Raw genomic sequence first — 17,576 nt, 5'->3', positions numbered from 1 at the left:
GAGCGCACGCGTGGAGGGCGGGATTCCCGGGGAAAAACGCTGCTCTGAGGGCTCCCCTCACTCCAGCAGCCCGTACACCCCTCACCGTGGCCGGATGCCCCTCGGGCCGGGCTCCGGCGGGCACCGAATGGTGCCCGCCGGAGCCCGGCCCGAGGGGCATCCGGCCCCCCGACAACGAAATAGCAACACCCTCCCCACAGCTCTATACTCTGGAATGACACAACAAAGCACCGCTGGCCGATAGGTGTAGTTTGGGGGCAGTTTTATTCGGGAGCTAAAAATGCCGCTCGAGCGAAGCGGGCGCAAGAAGGAGCACGGCGCAGAGCTGCGCATGCAACAGAATTCGTATTTATACATCCCGTCTTTCAGGGTGGTGAAAAGAATCGAGGCAGCTTTCGTTGAAGCCCCCCTCCTTAAAGATTTGGATGGAGCGTGCGTTTTGCATAGTTTCCTAAGGAAGCGCTAGGCGTAGATTCCAATACGCCTGGGTTTATAACTAGCTTTCAGTGAAACTCAAACACGTTAAGGAAGGACACACCTACACCGGCTGTTTTCATAGGAAAGTCACTGCAAGTCTCTAACCAGAGACTATTTACACTGCAATGCCTGCTTTCAACATTTCATGGTTATCCAGACAGCCTCTTCCCAGCAAGAAGGTCTGGGATCCACAACAACCCCACGTTTTTCTGGTCCTGACTCAATGCCTCCTGCATCAAGCTTCATCTCTACTTGTAAACAGAGACAAATCCAAAGCAGACACGAGCAGTTCCCAAAAGTCAGCTTCTCCTTCGGAAACCCGTTTCCATTTAGGGAATATATAAATACAGACAGTTTTAGCGTGGGCTGTGAAGGAGACGTATTGGAAAGGTTGGCTGGGAAGCTCTGACCTCAAAAGCAGTCACAGAATTTTCTGAAGAATGTGCTTTTCTGAAGCCACTTCAAACACAATCTTCCTTCTACAGATACAATCACGCTAGATCAGCAAATAACCAAGCAATACAAACACATCCCATTCCAAACACTGCGTGGATAATTGTTACAGATGGCTTTCCCCCCATCAATGTCAAGCATCCAGAATTCCCAATTTAGTTTCGACCATTCTGGTACAAAGTTTTTGTTAGATCACTTCTTGCTTGAATATGTTGTTAAAATTTAAAGTAGAGATTAAATGCCCAAATCATCTACACATTTAAGATCTCACATCTGTTCCAACGAGGGGAATCAAACACAGAAAAACAAATTCTTGCTGCACTACGCAGACAACATTGTGGTTTCCGAGTCGAGGCAGCCTGATGCAGTTATTTTTGGAGGGATTTTTTTGTGAATGTTTCAACATTCCAAAACCATTTTCATTCATCCATAATCCATCGTGTACAATCCATTTTCTCTCAGGTAACAATAACTGTAATCCACACTGGGCAATCCACCCTCTCTCAGGTGGTGATTTAGCACAGACCTCTAGGTCTATGACTTCTTAGGACAATTTTTGGTGTCACGTAGCTAAATTTCTTTGTCATCCTGGTGACAGAAGAGGTGCTGAACATACAGAGCTGACGTTTCAGGCCCCAGAACACAGGGGCAGGAGAGGCTCTTCTACCAACACAGAACCAAACATGGCCTTCTATAGCACTTCACTGATCTGCACTTTACATAAGAAGCTTTTGCAGAACCAGTAGGATGTCTATCCCTGTTGTCCTTCTGCTGTTATTTTGACACCTAACTAGCATTGGAGTTGCCACTAAGATATTGTATAAATATGTAGTGCAGTGCAAGGAGGTCAAAAAGTAACTTTTCATGTCCAACTATCCTTGTTCCTGGCAATTTGGTGGGCCACAACTAATAGCACAACACAAAGTGATCTTTGCTCTGTTAGATCAACTTGACTTAAGCAAAAGTTAAGGAACTAGGAAATCTCTCTGTAAGTGGAAGTAAGCAAAGATTTCAAAGCATGATTTTACACTCTCCAGATCAGCCCAGAAGTTTGAGGGAAATAATTGTGAAGCAAGTGGGCTGGCTGACCACAGGAAGAGCTTATTGTGACAACCAGCTCACTCACTGCAGCTGCTGCTTCATTCACTTTGCATCACTGTAGTTTCCAGCCAGTTGCCCAACAAGCAGCACTCAATTAATATTAATACAATATCTCAGCAGTGAACGACTCCCTCAGACCATTCGATCCTCCCTGCTAAAGCTAACACTATTTTATTTCTAATACAGAAATATAATTAAACCTTAGATTAAGCGCAACACTGAAATCTTGGTTTATCCAGTAATTTACATAAATCACTGCTATTTAATGTGTTAATGGCTAAAACAAAGTTTATAAACCCCCAGAGTGCAACAAACTCAATTTGTAATTATGAGCACACAGCAATTTGTACAACATGCCATCTAAATCTACAGTAATTGTGACCCTACTTAAAGGGTAATTCCCAACTTAATCACATTTAATACACCATTATTTCCAAGATCTAAAAAGGCTGAAAAATAAGCATTTGTCTTGCATTTTGCTTGAATAAAAGCAAAGGGTTACCCAGCCAAAAGAACCCAGAAGAAACTACCAGGGAGTAGTTTTCTTCCTGCAGAGTATAAATACAGCCATGCAGCATTGTACAATAAACTGCATATACAGGCCAAAACACCTGTTATTCCTCTCACTGTGGGATTTGGGGGGATACTGATCCAATTCCTCCCTTGAAAAAAATATGCTAAAGCATGTGGATCCTCCACCTCCTGCCTCCCATGGTGACTTCGCTGTTTCTCATGCTCTCCCTCTGCCCATGCTTACCTGTACACCTAATGTAAACCAAGTATTCCTTAAAAAAAATTGGGATATATCAGTTTCAAGGATGTACAGCACAATCCTCTTCCACATTATTCTCTTTTGGTGCACAGTGAGAATTATCAATGAAGAGTAATCGATCCTCTAACCATATAAAGTGTCATAATGTTCCCATGTGACCTGGAATTACAGGGGAATTCTCAAGTGTGCCAGGTAATTCTTCAAAAGCTAACATGCTCCTGTACTCATCCCACTTCTGTGTCCCTCCAAAGTGGATTTCTTATCTTCTCTCATACACATTTCTGCATTTCCTGTGGCTCTGGACCAGATTATTTCATTTTTTAATGCCAGTACACAAAAATCAGCATAAAAACAATAACTACCACTTCAGTTCATTTTTTAAACTGAACTTATAAAGCCTTTAAACAAACATGTCTGGGAAAAGGCTTTATGTAGTCAGTTGCTACGGAGTAGGCAAAACAATGAATCTTTGTAGTCTTTTTTTCTCTCCTAAGAACAGATCCAAAGCCTATTTAAGGCAAAGGAAATCTTCACTGATTGCAAGGGTTTGGAGACTCATAGTGGTACTTTTCAACCACCTGTCTCAAAGCCCCACACCTTTACAAAACATCAAGTTTATTGCTGTGTGAGTGATGGGAATACTGAAGCACAAAGATTATAAACCATAGCAGAGGAAAATTAGAATAACTTCTCCCAGTTGCCTTGCAGATCAGTGGGAGAACTGAAAGGGAAACAGATCTGTCTACATGTTCTGCTTCTTTATCCCCTCCCATAAAACAAGATGCTCCACCCTACAGAGGGAGAAAAGATCATTGTCTGTTGTTGGCCCTCAAAATAAACCTTGCCAGAGAAAGGCTGTGCTCTCCAGCAAAGTCTCTCCATTCCCTGGCTAGAAGGTTTGAGTAAGAGCAGCAATTTTGGAACAAAAAAGGAAATTTCATATGAAAACAAGGTTTCAGAATGCTAAGATACACAGATTTGTCCAAAGTTGAAGCATGCAAACCAGGCAACCCTGCAAACTACAGCAAGTTATGAAGCACATCTACAAAATCTCAGCTGTGAGAGAAACAGTGCCTAAAGAGGCTTAGACTGCAGTCAGACCATTCGACCAGAGCCAGGATTCCTGACTGAAAATTCCCTGCTGTCACTACTCTGACCTGGTTTTGTCCCTCAGAGTCAGTAGTTGATCCTACAAACCCTCACTTGTGCTAGAAGCCATTGTAAACTGCATTAGTGGTGCACTGTAACACTGCCTGACTATTTACATCCACGGCAACAGTGCTGGGAGAAGTAACATTGGGCAGAGCTTTTTGGAACACAAATTAGGTTTGTCTCTCAGACAGCTCTGAAACGCTGCTCACGCTGCTTCTGAGCTGATGTGTTCATCCTCTGGCCCTGCCTCAGCTCCCAGCAAGGCACAGTTTTCCTTTTCCACAAAACTAATCAGTTACTAGATGACTACATTTCATTATAATTCTATCAAGATACTTAAAATTTCTCTTGACAGGTCCACAGGCACAGGGAACAATTTTTTTTTTTTTTGAGCAAATACCAAATCCCTCCCTTTGAAAATAATTTAGCAGAGGCCTTTCTGGAGCTGTCAGTGTCGCTGCCACTCACCCCAGCAGTGAAACGATACCTGAGGAGCAGAAGCTGCAAGAAAGGTCAGTCAGCACTGAGAAGTGGTTCTTCAAGAGGAAACATTTTCTTTTTATAAATCCGTGGACAGAAGGATAGTGGATGCTCAGAAATCCCCCAAAGGCAGTACAGAGGCTGACAAGGAGCCAGAGAGCCCCCTTAGAAAGAAGTTCATCTGGAAGCCAAGAAAGCCACTCTGTTCACCAGAAACTGTAGATGGAGTAAAAGGGAAAGGGAAATCTCTGATCTGCATTCCTGGGGCAATAAAGGCAGGACTCTGTACCAGGAATACAAGGTGACTGCAGTTATAACTCTGCTGATACCATTACATGAATAAAACTCCTTTGTTCCTTCCGAGTGAAATATGTACAAGGGTGGCTCCTTCATTCTCCTCACGTGGAGTGGCACCTTCTCTGTGGAATCCAGAGCTCCCACAGCCTAGGACACACCTAAACATTTGCAGCACCAGGTCACTGGGTTTCTGTGGCTGCGTGTTTGGTGCCACTGCCGAGCAAGAGTGGTGGGCACTGAGCCCATGGGGGTCAGGAGGGAGAAACTCAGGATGTAAGGGACATATCCTGATGCTCTAAACCAGCAGATCTCACAGAGGGAAAGCTGAAACCATGGGCTCCCCCTTCCAGACTGTTACTTAGCCATAAGAAAAGACTGGAAAAGTAATTGTTACTGAATAAAATATCTTGCAATGAAGTTGGACAGAAAACACACATTGAGAAGATACGAATAATGCAGGTGGCTAATAGATTGGGTTAATGCTCTTGAACACCCTGTGTAAACCAACTGAACCCAAATAATCCTTTAAAAATATTCCATACCAGAAGGTTCCTTGCAGCTTCCTCTGTTTTCCTGCTTTCATTTCATGGCAGTAATAATGTATTTTCTGCAAAGAGCATTTCTTTGGGATTAATGGCAGCTGAGATTAACAATGCTTAGTTATGCTTCATGTCATCAACATCCCAAAAGCTCTCCATCCACAAGAAAAGCACGGTTGTGTTTACTTGATATTTAATGTTTTGGGTTTTTTTTTTTTTTCCTGTTTGAACAATTCATACATTTAGTGAGATGAGTGAGCTTCAGTGTGCGCACTAAAATCAAGCAGAAAGACACATGACAGATTTAAACATTTTTTACTAATATTTTCTACTTCTAAAAAATACAGAACTGTGTTTCTTTGAACACATATGTGAAAAGAATTACAAACGCCACAGACAGTGGCTGAAAGCTTGGGAAGATAATTACTATTTAGCAGTAAAGTAAATACTGGAATGTTGCTACTTTATATTCTGTACAGAACTGTCTCTCCCGCAGCATTTGTGACATCTGGCTCAGTATAATGTGCTGCTCTGAGAGATCACGTGTGCAGTGCATGCCATGCAAAGGACATATTTTCCATGAGTGCCTGTCTGCAAGCACCATTCGAAACCAAGGAATTTTTCTACTTGAAGCTCAGATTGTGTTACAGTTGTTTATTTTGATAGCAACCACCAAGTTTAAACTGTTAGGAAAATGAAAAGCATCACTGAAATTCCCATGTATAAATAATAATTTTAAAAAGCTACCAAAATCCAATTTTTAGACGAAGAAATCACCTTTTCACTAACTGCATATTTAAACATATGGGTAAGAAGAAGGCTATAAAGGAGGTCTTATTATTTACCTAATAAAGTTAGATTTAAAGGCATTTCATGAAAATATTTTCATGGCTTCTGTATCAGTGCATGGCTGTGCAATGCAACTACTTTTAAATCCAGAAGAATATTTATCTACACTCCCATTTTGTCAAATCCATCAGCATTGAGATGCAGTGTATTCCTCAGACAGAAGACTTGATTGAAATGCAGGAATATTTACAGACACTTCTCTTTTGGCATTGCACGTCCTTCAGCTGATCCCGCAGGTGACTGTGGCACCAGCAGTGTTCCTTTCCACAAAACTCAGCAGGGGCCTTCTGCTTAAGCTTTCTGTAGGGTACAAAGGGTGATCACCATTGAAAACCAAACCACATTCCCCAGCAGTGATCACGTAGCAAAATGAGTTCTGGGCTAAGGTCACCCTCTACAGACACAAAGCCAGGAACAGCTGCGTGTGTGTGACACCACTCGGTGCTAGCAGAGCTCAGCCTCCACTCATTGACCTGAATCCATGGACCACACTCAGAAACTACAAAAACTCTATCCTAGCTTGGAGTATGCAACAAATGTTGACTTTTTCCATGGTAATCTTCCTAGGGAATAGAAACTTTAGTGGTGTAAACAAAAACAGGAGTGGAAGCAATAACAACACACCTCGGAGAAACACTGCACACCGACGTGGAATGAAGAGCATTAGAAAAGGAGTATTTTTGTTCCCATTTCCTGACTGGAGCCTGCAGGGTAGCACAGCATGTTCCAGTGCCCTTTCTATGGAATATGCTGAACCCTCAGAAAAAAGGCTGGGCAGCTTGGGCTGTGTTCAAAGGGAGACAGGGCATTTCTGCCCATCCTGCCTGAGCTCTGGGCACAGCAGGGCTGAGACAGGGCACCAGTGTGTGCCCACTGTGCCACTGGCTGCTCCAGCCAGCTCCCATAACCTGAAAAAAACACCTTCTGTCCATCCCTCTAAACCTGGAAAAAGAGGTGAGGTGTAAAAGGGTAGGATAACATTGCATTATCTTTCCACCCACTGTTAAACCAGAGGGAAGAAGCGATCAGAAGGTACCAAATCTCAGTGGCACGACTACATTTTACAGGCACCAGGGACTGAGAGGCAGGTATTTACTAGTACAGAGTGATCAATCCAAGCTAAGGAGACAGGTGTTTGTTGTTTGGCACCAGTCCTGCTGAGTGTGCCAGTACAGAGCACAGACATGTACACGTGACACCTTCCCATTGCCTTCTCTATCACACTGACCTACACAGCGTGGCAAGGGAAAAAAGGACCAGGAAAACTCCTCTTTCAAGCTCTTGGGTGCAGATAACTAATTACCAATACAGTAGATGGAAGAAGGAAGGTGTGCCTCCAGTGTTAGGTCTGTGGGGAACACCCAGATTTCCCTTACGTCTCTCTAAGGCACCATTAGCAAAATACCAACAGAGGAAATAATTTGCACATGACTATGCACAGTAGATCTTCGTTCACAGATGAACAGGATGTATTTTGTTTCCTTGTGGAAATGCGTACCTCCTGAATTTTTTAACAAGGGTTATATTTCAGCACAACTGCACACCAACTAAAGATAGTGGGAAGACATCAGGGTGCTGAGTTTTCATCTTTCAAAATTATTACTTATTGCAGTCCTTGTTTTGAATCTGGATAAAAAAGAAAAGCAAAGGATCCCTCTTGCCCTAAGTTTGGTTTCACTGAATGGCCCAGGGAGGGCAGCCTGTCCCAACCCACCCTCCTTTTAGCAGCCCTCTGAAGGGTATTTCCACACAGCACCTGCCCCACCAGGTGGGTAGTAAGGGACCTAGACATAAACCAAAGCATATTTTAAATCACTGCCTTCAAAAGGCAAAAATGGCAAAAGAAATCATGTTTCTCACACCCAAAACAGAAAGGTTATTTTGCAATTAACCACAGCACTGAAGTGAAAATGCACCAAAGTGAAAATTCACTCAACTTTTGATTGACCTTTCGTCCTGTCACAGAAAACATTTAATTAAGTCTCATCTAAATCTTAGACAAAAAGAAAATTAAAATCCATTATGTTAATTAATTACACAGTACAATTAAAGGTGGGTATCCTTTCAAATGCAAACAGTAAATTTACAACTAGAACCACCCCGGGTGTCCTGGGAAAAGCTGCTAACCAATCTGGAGATTAGGAACGGGAAGTAATTTGAAATGTGAATTCATTTGCTTTGCCATCCCATGTTCCTTCCTCCCCCCACACCCCCGGCCTAGATGCCCATGCTACGAACTCCCAGTTTGTATCTTGGCAAATAAAACTACCCCGAGGCCATAAAAGAGACAATGCATTGCAAATGGATGATCTTTGGCATCCACCAAAGATTACTCAGTGAATCAGTTTATATTAATGTTACTTATCTTCATCAACGTGCAGGAAACATACTCTGGACTCAAAGGGACTCCAATCTCTCCTCCTCCTCCTCCTACCCTTCAACACACACAGGGCTGCAAGAGCACTGGCAATTTAATCAATTTGTATTTTGTGTTATCTGACCAGAGAGATTTCCTCCTTCTCTAGGGTAGAATTTATCCTGGTGTGCTCAAAGCTCTGTTTGCTGAGAAGCCAGAAAACCGAATTACAAGGAACACTTTATTTTGTTGATGGGATTGCAGAGAGGTGACTGGGGGCAGAGCACGGCCAGTTCCTGGTACCAGCCACCACAGGCAGAGGATGATGGAGAGGAGGGATGCAGTTCCAGCCAGGGTTATTCTATGGAAACCACAGCAGAAAGCTTTCCATCCTCATGAGCCTGACAGGGGCTGACAGCACAGCTGAAGATGGAATAGGCTATTTCAGAATCCTCAGAGGGTTTCTAGTATGAATAACATTTTGTGGACTGTGGATCTGAGCTCCTATGCCAAACCAAAGTTAAAGCTAAGCTTAAGGTGCAAACTCCTCTCTGGATAAGAGACCACAGCAGGGGAAACCAAAGAGGTGGCACAATCTAACACCTGGTCACCAAACCCCTTCTCAGATGGTGCAGGTATTGAGTTCTTGAACAACCACGAGGATAAATTTTAGTCTTCTAATTCTCCCCCATGAATTCTCCAGCGGGGTCTGAGAACATCACCCAAATGTGATGTCCAGGGAGCAGGCCCCTGTAATGCATTTACAGTCCCAGAGGGACATACAGAATACTTTATAGCATCACCCCCCCATGACATTCACCATGAACAGAGCACTGCTTTGGGCCTGAAGCCTCTAACCAAAAACCAGCACACTGAGGTTTGCAGCCCCACTGCAACAAAGGAAACAGTGGAGGACATGCTTAGTTATCAACTAAAACCCTGGTGTTTAATTCTAGGAAGACAATTCTGACTTGCTAGAGACAGAAGAAAAATGGAGACACCTGCAGCTCAACAAGAAGTGTGGGAAACCTGTTCCATTTCCTTGTTTGGATCACCAGCTTGGATATTATGCCATCTTTCGTTTAAATTATGAATTGCAAAGTAATTGAAATGTGAAGTATTGCTCAATCAGTTTAAGATTTAATCTCAAGAAATTCAGGTGTACTTGATTTGACATTATTTTTCTTCCTACCAAAAAAAACCCCAAAATCAGAGAAATTAAGAACTTTTAGTCTTGCAACTCTGTATCTGATACTCTCAACTGACAACACAAAACCCTCTAGTTTTTTATAGTTGGATGAGCACAAGATTTACTAAAATAATTGCCCAAGCAGTGCAGTGTGTCCAAACTGTATCAGCTGCTTGCTCCACAGCCATGCCAGGAGCTTCTCTCCCATATCATTCCACAGGCTTTTGTTACCCACCACTGTGATTTTCAACAAGTAACTTAAAACTGGCAGCAAAGATGCACCTTTATTTACGTGGTTCTCTTTCCACACAGTGTAGACAAAGAACCTGCCTGTGCTCAACATAAATGAGATCACTCATTTTGCTTTCAGCAGAGCCTGTCCTGATGCTCTTCAGGGATGTTTTCTTACATTTATTTTATATTAAATCTCTACTTACAGCATATTCTAGCTGTTGGGGATGAAGGTATTGATAGCAGGAAGGCATTTGTTGTGGTTTGGAGTTTTTATTCATTGAATTAGCTTTCACAAATGGAGAAATACTCAAAACATCCTTTTTTCTACTGTCCCAAAACCTCCCCCATAACCCAGAAGGAATGAAACAGACAAACTGTCCAAGCTGGAGTTATTTTGAACAGATTCTTTTTGAAATTCCCAGGAAACAAGTACATTTTGAACAGTGGATACTGCCAGTGGCACCAATGGAGCCGTCCCCAAGAGGAATGGAGTTTAAAGTTCTTGCCATCATCGTTCAGTGACACAGAGCTGAGCGTCAGGATTTGGGGTTTGGTTAGGTCTGAAGAAAGCACTCACACTGACACACACCAGAGCACCAGCTCTGTGTTAGGGCTGTTGAGAGCAAGTTCCAGTTTAGGGTTGTTGGAAGGAAGAGGCACCACTAACACAGAGGAGAGGTGATGCCTTCCACACTGTACAGAGTATTCAAGGCTGGTCTTCACCTACCCCTGCCCTAAAATGTAACCTCGAGAGCCCTGACAAAAACCTGCCTGTCCACACCTGCATTTACCCTCCCTACAATGCAAACAAATATAAGTAAAGCAAAAGAGAACCCCAGGCATTCACAATGAAGCACGCTGAATTCGTGCCTCACAGGCACTTGCTGCAGCAATATTCCATGCAGAATCAAGGATAGACTTTAGAGCAGAAATCTGCTCAAAATCCCTGCATATGCTGCCCATGGCATATTGCTCCAGTGGTCCTGCAGGGAATTCTGATGGCACACACACTCTTCACTTCTAAAAATGAAGGATTCATTGTTTCAAACCTGATAAAGCCTAGCCACTTCTGCAAAGCTTTCAAATAAAAATAACTTCTTGTCTGTGATGAATTTTATCATGTAAGAAAATCACCATACAAAATTCTCAGGGATTCATTCTTTACTCAGACTAATTCCAACTGCATGCCAGATTTTCTTCATCCAGAATACAACTTTCCTTAGAAGACTCGGCTCTGTACTGAGAGGGCTCCACATGCCCATGTCCTCACACACTCAAACTCCACAGAAGGCATTTCATGAGCTCATCTACGAGTATGAGATAAGAACAGCAAAAGGGAGGCAATAGGCTTTCCAAAAACCTCAGGGAGTTTTATTTTGGAGAAGATATCCCTGCATTTATGCTCCCAGAACATGCTGACTCACGTGTACAGCTGGAGTTGGCAGAACAGCATCTCCCTCAGAGGTGACAATCCCCTCTGTGTTTGTGAAGGAAGCAGAGAAGATCTGACTTTGCGTAAGAGGAAAAGCAACAGAATTTGGAGCTAAAAGCAGCTAACCAGGCTTTCTGGATGTCTGGTAACCACAGCCAGAGCTCTGAACAGCTCTGCTAGAGGAGAGGAGTTTGGCAAAATCCCAGATGGGGAACAAACGCCTGGAGCAAGCTGGGCTCTGTGAGGGAAGCACCCGGAAACACACTGAATGTTCCAAGTCTGCACCATTCAAAACACAATTTAATCAATTTACCAAAGCCATTAGAACGTTTCCCTCTGGGTGAAAGACAAAGGCACAAAAAGCTTCTCCTCTTGGCTCGTTTCTATGAAGTGTGGTCAGACGTACTCGCATCAAGAGGCCAGACAAAAATGAGCAGGAGGCTGAAATTAAGTCTTCCTGGCTGCTCTGGTAAGAGGATTTAAGATGCAATTTTTAAGTATACACTGTTAGTTGGTACATTAGCCATGTTTGGAATGTTTCTCTGCACCACTCTCTCTTTTGGGACCCCAGTGGGTTTATTAGAACTAAGCCACTCAGACTCTCTCTGCTGTGCTGTCACCACAGCAGTTATATAAACCTGATCCATTTAATTTGTTGTGCTCAAAGCCCAGCTACTGCAGACAGTTTGGAAACAATACTAATATTCCATGGGCTCAAACAACAGGCACAGCAGCTCCAAGGGAGCAGCCTGCTCAGCAGCTGCAACAGCTCACACTGCCGGGCATGGGAAGGGGTGAGGATGCTGATCTTTACCATTATTGTTCTATTTATGGCTAAAGCATAACATACATCAGGTATAAGCCCCAAATCTGTGTGCAGCTCTTGGGAACTGACCCTAAAAAGTGGTAAATCTAAAGCACTGTAAGCAGAAAGCAATCTCAAAAATGAGTGAAAGTTTGCTGGGGGAAACAACCTCTTCACTTCATCTGATCCTATATTTAAATGGTACAAAGTAATATGGATTTTCCCAATTAATTATATTCAGATAGATAAAGCTTATGATTTCCAATAAAAGGCTCAACATGGATGTACAGTTTTGGTTTGCAGCCTGGAAAGGCTGCTGTATAAATAATCCAAGTGACCTTTCAGGCTGAACCAAGCAACACAGTGCCATCATTCCTCATGCAGGATAAAACCACCACGGAGCTGACAGTAAGCAGAATAACCTGAGAGGTTTGAGACAGGTGCTGGAATAAAGACTCAACTGAAATAGCTCAGTACTTATACCCAGCTCCTATAAGAATATGAGAGAGAAAACTTAACCACATTTGCTTGACGAAAGAGGAAACAATTTGGCCTTGAGGAGCACGTCTCTCTCTGCCTCTTTCTGTTCGTGTAAACCTGGCACTTTGTATTAAAATCCTGCAGCCAAGCAGACTGGTTATTATTTCACCTGACACTGCTAAAGAGCATTTAGGTCAGTCTGCACAAAGAGGCAGATCTTTCCTGATGCCAGTTTTGCGGCACTGTTGGCCTTTGAAGGGTCTCGTGCTGCCCTCTGATGAAGCAGTCATTTTCCCATCTGGGAGAACTGAAGATCAGGTGGCACACCATGCATTTTGCTGAAGTTGTGCTGGTTTAGAATATTAAAAGTCTATCAATATTTGCTTTGGGAAATGTTTCTCCCCAAATCTCTCAGATGCAGCTTGCTAGAACTTCCTCCTGCTGGCAAGAGAACACTGTAGTCACTGCCAGGATGATGAAATGAGGTTCCTTCGTGTTCACAGACAAATCTGCACTGAAATCACCCTGCTGCAGTGTGGGGAAACACACAGCAGCTTTCACAAAGCCTTGCCTGAACAAAAGGTTTAAGCATCTTTAGGGACTTTGCCTTTCCCAGAGATGGAGAGAGTTTTCTGGCTGTATGAATATACATATGGATAAACAAGATTTTTAGGGCACAAGACCCCAGGAAGATTATGATTAGCACCATTATTCAGCTGGTTTTTTCCAATATGGTTTGTTTCAGAGTTGCTCTTGATAAACAGATGAATAATGAAACAGGTATGATCCTGCTGTAGCAAAAGCAAATGAAATGAAGGGAGAAACACTGGAGAATGAGATAAAACCACAGTAAATGCATTCAGCGATGTCCAACACTTTTTAAAACCCTTCCTGGTTCCATTGAAACTGCAATGGCTGTTATCAGCCACCAGCTGGGAATCCCAGCTGATCAGAGTCAGAACCACTGTGATATTTTGTTCATATTTTCCAAACAACAGAAAGAAAAGAGTGAATTTCAGAAGATTAATAAACACATCACGTTGTAATTATTTTGTTCCTTCTGTGTGTAGTAAAAGCTAATGGTTTTTTTTACTGCATGTTCTAACTCAGATTTTGTGTTCCTTATATTAAGGCACTCTGTAAGGAAATATAAAACCTACATTAATGCCTTGTGTGCAAGCTTGTTTTGTTGAAGGATTTATAAATATTAACAAGATAAAATTTACAAATGCAAAAGACACCATTTGCAGCTGTAAATGTTTAATTCTGAGGGAACAGGAATAACATTTTCATCTTCATGCAAGTCATGAGCTATATTAGAAGAATACAAAGTGTTAATATAGCACTTTGCCAGTAGTGATCAGAGGTGACTCAAAAGCTTTCCACCCTTTCTAGTCTCAGTTTAGTGTATGACTTTTAGTTCTAACAAATCTGCCTGGTATTGGTAGCAATCTGGAAAGTGGAAGCCCAAATGATAATATTAGTTTTATTAATTCAGTATCCCCTTCCTGGCAGTGTTCATTAATATTACTGCTCGTGTCAGACCCTTGTCATGAACAGACAATGGAAGTTTGTCCAGGTCCTCCTCCAATAACCCACCTGATGAAGGGCCACAGCACTCACAGCTTTGTACACGAGCAGTGCACCAACACCTTCAGAAATTACCTTAAACCCACAAATTAAGGGGTTGCCTTTAAAAAAACCAGAAAATAGAGCAATCACGTCAGAAACCAAGTTCAGAGCTTCTGAGAAAAGACAAAAATCCAGGTTCAGGACTGCGGGTGGGGATTTCCAAGGCACTCTGGAAGTGTGATAGCACAGGGGCTGGAAGCTGAAAACAGGTGCCTGATGCTGACAACACAGGGCTGTGCTGGGAAACCCTCAGCCATGGTGCCTACGTCTACATGGCTTTTCTTTTAAAGTGAATACTTGCAATAATTGAACTTTTTCCATCATCAAAACAGAACATTGTCCTATTTACAACCGTTTCCCTCCAGAGAATCCCCTGGGTGGAGTATGGGGTTAAACTAAAGCATTACAGTGGCACTTTGCATTTTCCTATCCCTGAACCAGGAGCTTGAGCTCCTGTCCCTTCAAGGCCAGTGAAGGCCAAGACCACAAGTCTCTTTTGAGGAGGGTGATCAGGAAATAATTTGACTAGATTAATTCCTCACTTCTAGGACCACCACAACATTGGGGAAAAGAATGAATAGAAAACGAGAAAACTCCTAGGGGTCAGATTTCTACACAGCTCACAGCCTCACCCAGAGCACTCTTCCTCCTGCCCAAAGTCACTGGAGTGAGGCACTCACATTTAAGGAATGCAGACAGGCTTTTAAATTTGATTTTATTTACATATGCAGCACCCAGGTCTCCACCCATTTCACATACATAATACCAGATTAATACACAAGGAAACAGGGCCATAAACATTCAGAATGAGCCACAGCAGTTTCGCTGTTTTCAGTTCTAACATCCAGCCAGAGATATCAGCAGAAATAAAGGATTTTAAGAGAAATAAGAGTCTGTCAGTTATGAACAGAATTTCCCTGACTGTACCTTGTACAAACCAGAATTCTGCACTATCCTGATGATGGATTGGGAGAGGCATCCCTTTGGTGATGGACAGGTACGGATGCAGCAGGTTGTCAGGTCAGTGGTCACTCAAAGTCAACATTTCAAATGGCTAAATGGGAAGTTATGCCATAAACTACTAAAACCTAAACTCCTTAGGAAGAATACTTCCAGCATGGCAAAGGGATAATGGAAGGACTTTGTAATCACTGCAAAAAGGACTATTTATTTTATTTATTTCTTCACTCTCACTAGTGTGAGGTGTGGGGATGGTTTTATTCCCTTGCATCTGTCACTTAACATGTAAGTGAGGAAATAACAGCACGGAAAGAAGAACGTGTAAAAGAAAAGAGTCCCCACAGGCTGTGACACAGAGCAGGCATCACAAAAAGCAAAGCATTCAACATGAAATGGGAAGGAGAGAGAAAATTCTTCCATGTAATCAACCTGCCATTCTGCCTAGGCCAACTCCTGCACCATCAGCAGTAAATACCTGCTGATTTGACACATCACCCAACTGTCATAGCATCTCTGAAGAGAATCTGTTGATGAAGGTATTTTCCAGACCAGTAAATAAACAACAACATCACAACCTATTTCTCAGGTATAAACACCCAGGCAAAGGGAAGATGAGCTGCATATTGTGCTATTAAACTCTTTAAGTACAATTTACAGCTAATTGCCTTTCACGGTGGGGGAAACCCATCCCTCCCCAACCAGCTCCATGCTTGATTTTTTATCCAGCTTCCCCAGGCTTTAATTGCCTGCTCAGACTGGGATGGGAGGCTAATGAGAGTCTCCAGCAGCACATTCAACAGGGGCAGCTCAGCAGAAATGTGCAGTTTTAGTGCTTTGCTGCAGGCCAAGAGTTTCAGGGAGGGAAAGCCTCATGTCTTCTGTCCCTCATTAAATACTGGTGCACCATGGTAATTACAAAATACCATCCGAGAGGCCTTGCAGTCTTCTTCCAGGTCCAAAAGGCAGCTTAGAATTCTTTGTTCACAAACAGAAGAATTGAAATATGGTGTTCTAACAAACGTTTTAGACTATTAGGACTGCATTTATGAGGTAATGGATGCCCAGAATCCAGTTGGCTCTTTGGCTCCAGTCATTTCACCACAGCACAAAATGCTGTAGTGGGGTCTAGAAACTGCTGGAGTTACAGAGTCCTCTTGGCCCTGAATTACCCATGGTGTTATGCTTAAATCTTTTAAGAGTAAATAACCCTTTATTGATTAAATTGCTTTTATACCCAGTGCTTTAGTCCCTTGATTTTACGTGTGTACATGTAATTTTGCAGACAGACACAATATGCCTGGGTTTTTTTATCTCTACAGAATGTACTTGCTCTCAAACCCCAAGGGCGAGGGTGATGAGACAGCAGTGCAGGGTAGGATGCAACAGCAGTTTTAAATTATGCTACAATTGACTTGAGAGCAGCATGTGAAACAGTGTCCTTACAACAGCAGAAAGGTCTTTAATAAATTCCAAAGGAAAAACATTTACTTCTGAATTTTCACTTAAGCAGGTGCCCAAAATGCTGCAGTGCACACTGTAAACAGTTCTGTCCTGTGAATGACAATAGAGAGAAATCATTTACGAGATAGATAACCAAGCTCCACAATATGTGCTGTGTCTCACACACTGCAGGGACTGCTTGGCTATTTTAGGAAATGTTCTTCTGCTCACATTTTCTCCTTTACCCCATGTGTATAGACACAAGCATCTCCCAGCTCTCACCAGCTCTTCACCTGCATCAATTCCCCACAGCCCCTGCGCCTGCCGTTCCTTGAGGTCGTGTTTATCTTCAGGTCAAGCCTATCATAATAAGCAGCACTTTCTGCAGCAGTTTTATATTGTTAATCTGCTTCCATTCCCTTCAAAACAAGCTGTACAAGTGCATTTAAAAGCCCTCATCTCAAATTTATTTACACAGCACAGATATATACTGGAATAGAAACTGAGCAAGGTCTCGTCTGGCTTTCTGGAAGGAACAATAAAACTGCCCAGTCCCCAGTGTGAGATTAGGTTTTCTTTATGATCCTCTGTCTAGGAGGTACTCCTGTTTTTACAGCCCAGCACAGTGAGGACGAGATGATTTTGGATATGGGCATTGCCACATGTTCACAGAAGAGCCAATTTCAGTAAAACTGAAATATCTCCTATTCTTTTCCCTGACCCTCCCTCCTACCTGCACGAAATAAATTCTGTGGGAGCAAATTCATGATGTGGGGAAGGAAAGGTCACATCTCTGTTTTGAAGAAGGCCTTTCCTGGACCTCCTCCTTTCTCTATGCACGTTGGTGGTTTAGCATGCCTAAGGGGGCAAGGGGAGAGCTCAGCGCTCCCCCTCAGCTGGCCAGAGCAGGGTGCTGGTAACACCAGCT

The 17,576-nt window shown here is 42.8% G+C and overlaps 1 protein-coding gene across 5 annotated transcripts in view; it reads right to left on the bottom strand.

The window, feature by feature from the left end:
* Window positions 1–17,576, bottom strand: part of IQSEC1 (IQ motif and Sec7 domain ArfGEF 1) — a 281,844-nt gene that overhangs the window by 58,360 nt on the left and 205,908 nt on the right. The gene's annotated exons all lie outside the window — the stretch shown is intronic.

Source organism: Coloeus monedula (genome assembly GCF_965178545.1).
Source record: "Coloeus monedula genome assembly, chromosome: 11".
Taxonomy (NCBI): domain Eukaryota; kingdom Metazoa; phylum Chordata; class Aves; order Passeriformes; family Corvidae; genus Coloeus; species Coloeus monedula.
Note: the sequence above shows the minus strand (reverse complement) of the source record. Positions and strands in the feature narration are given on the sequence as shown.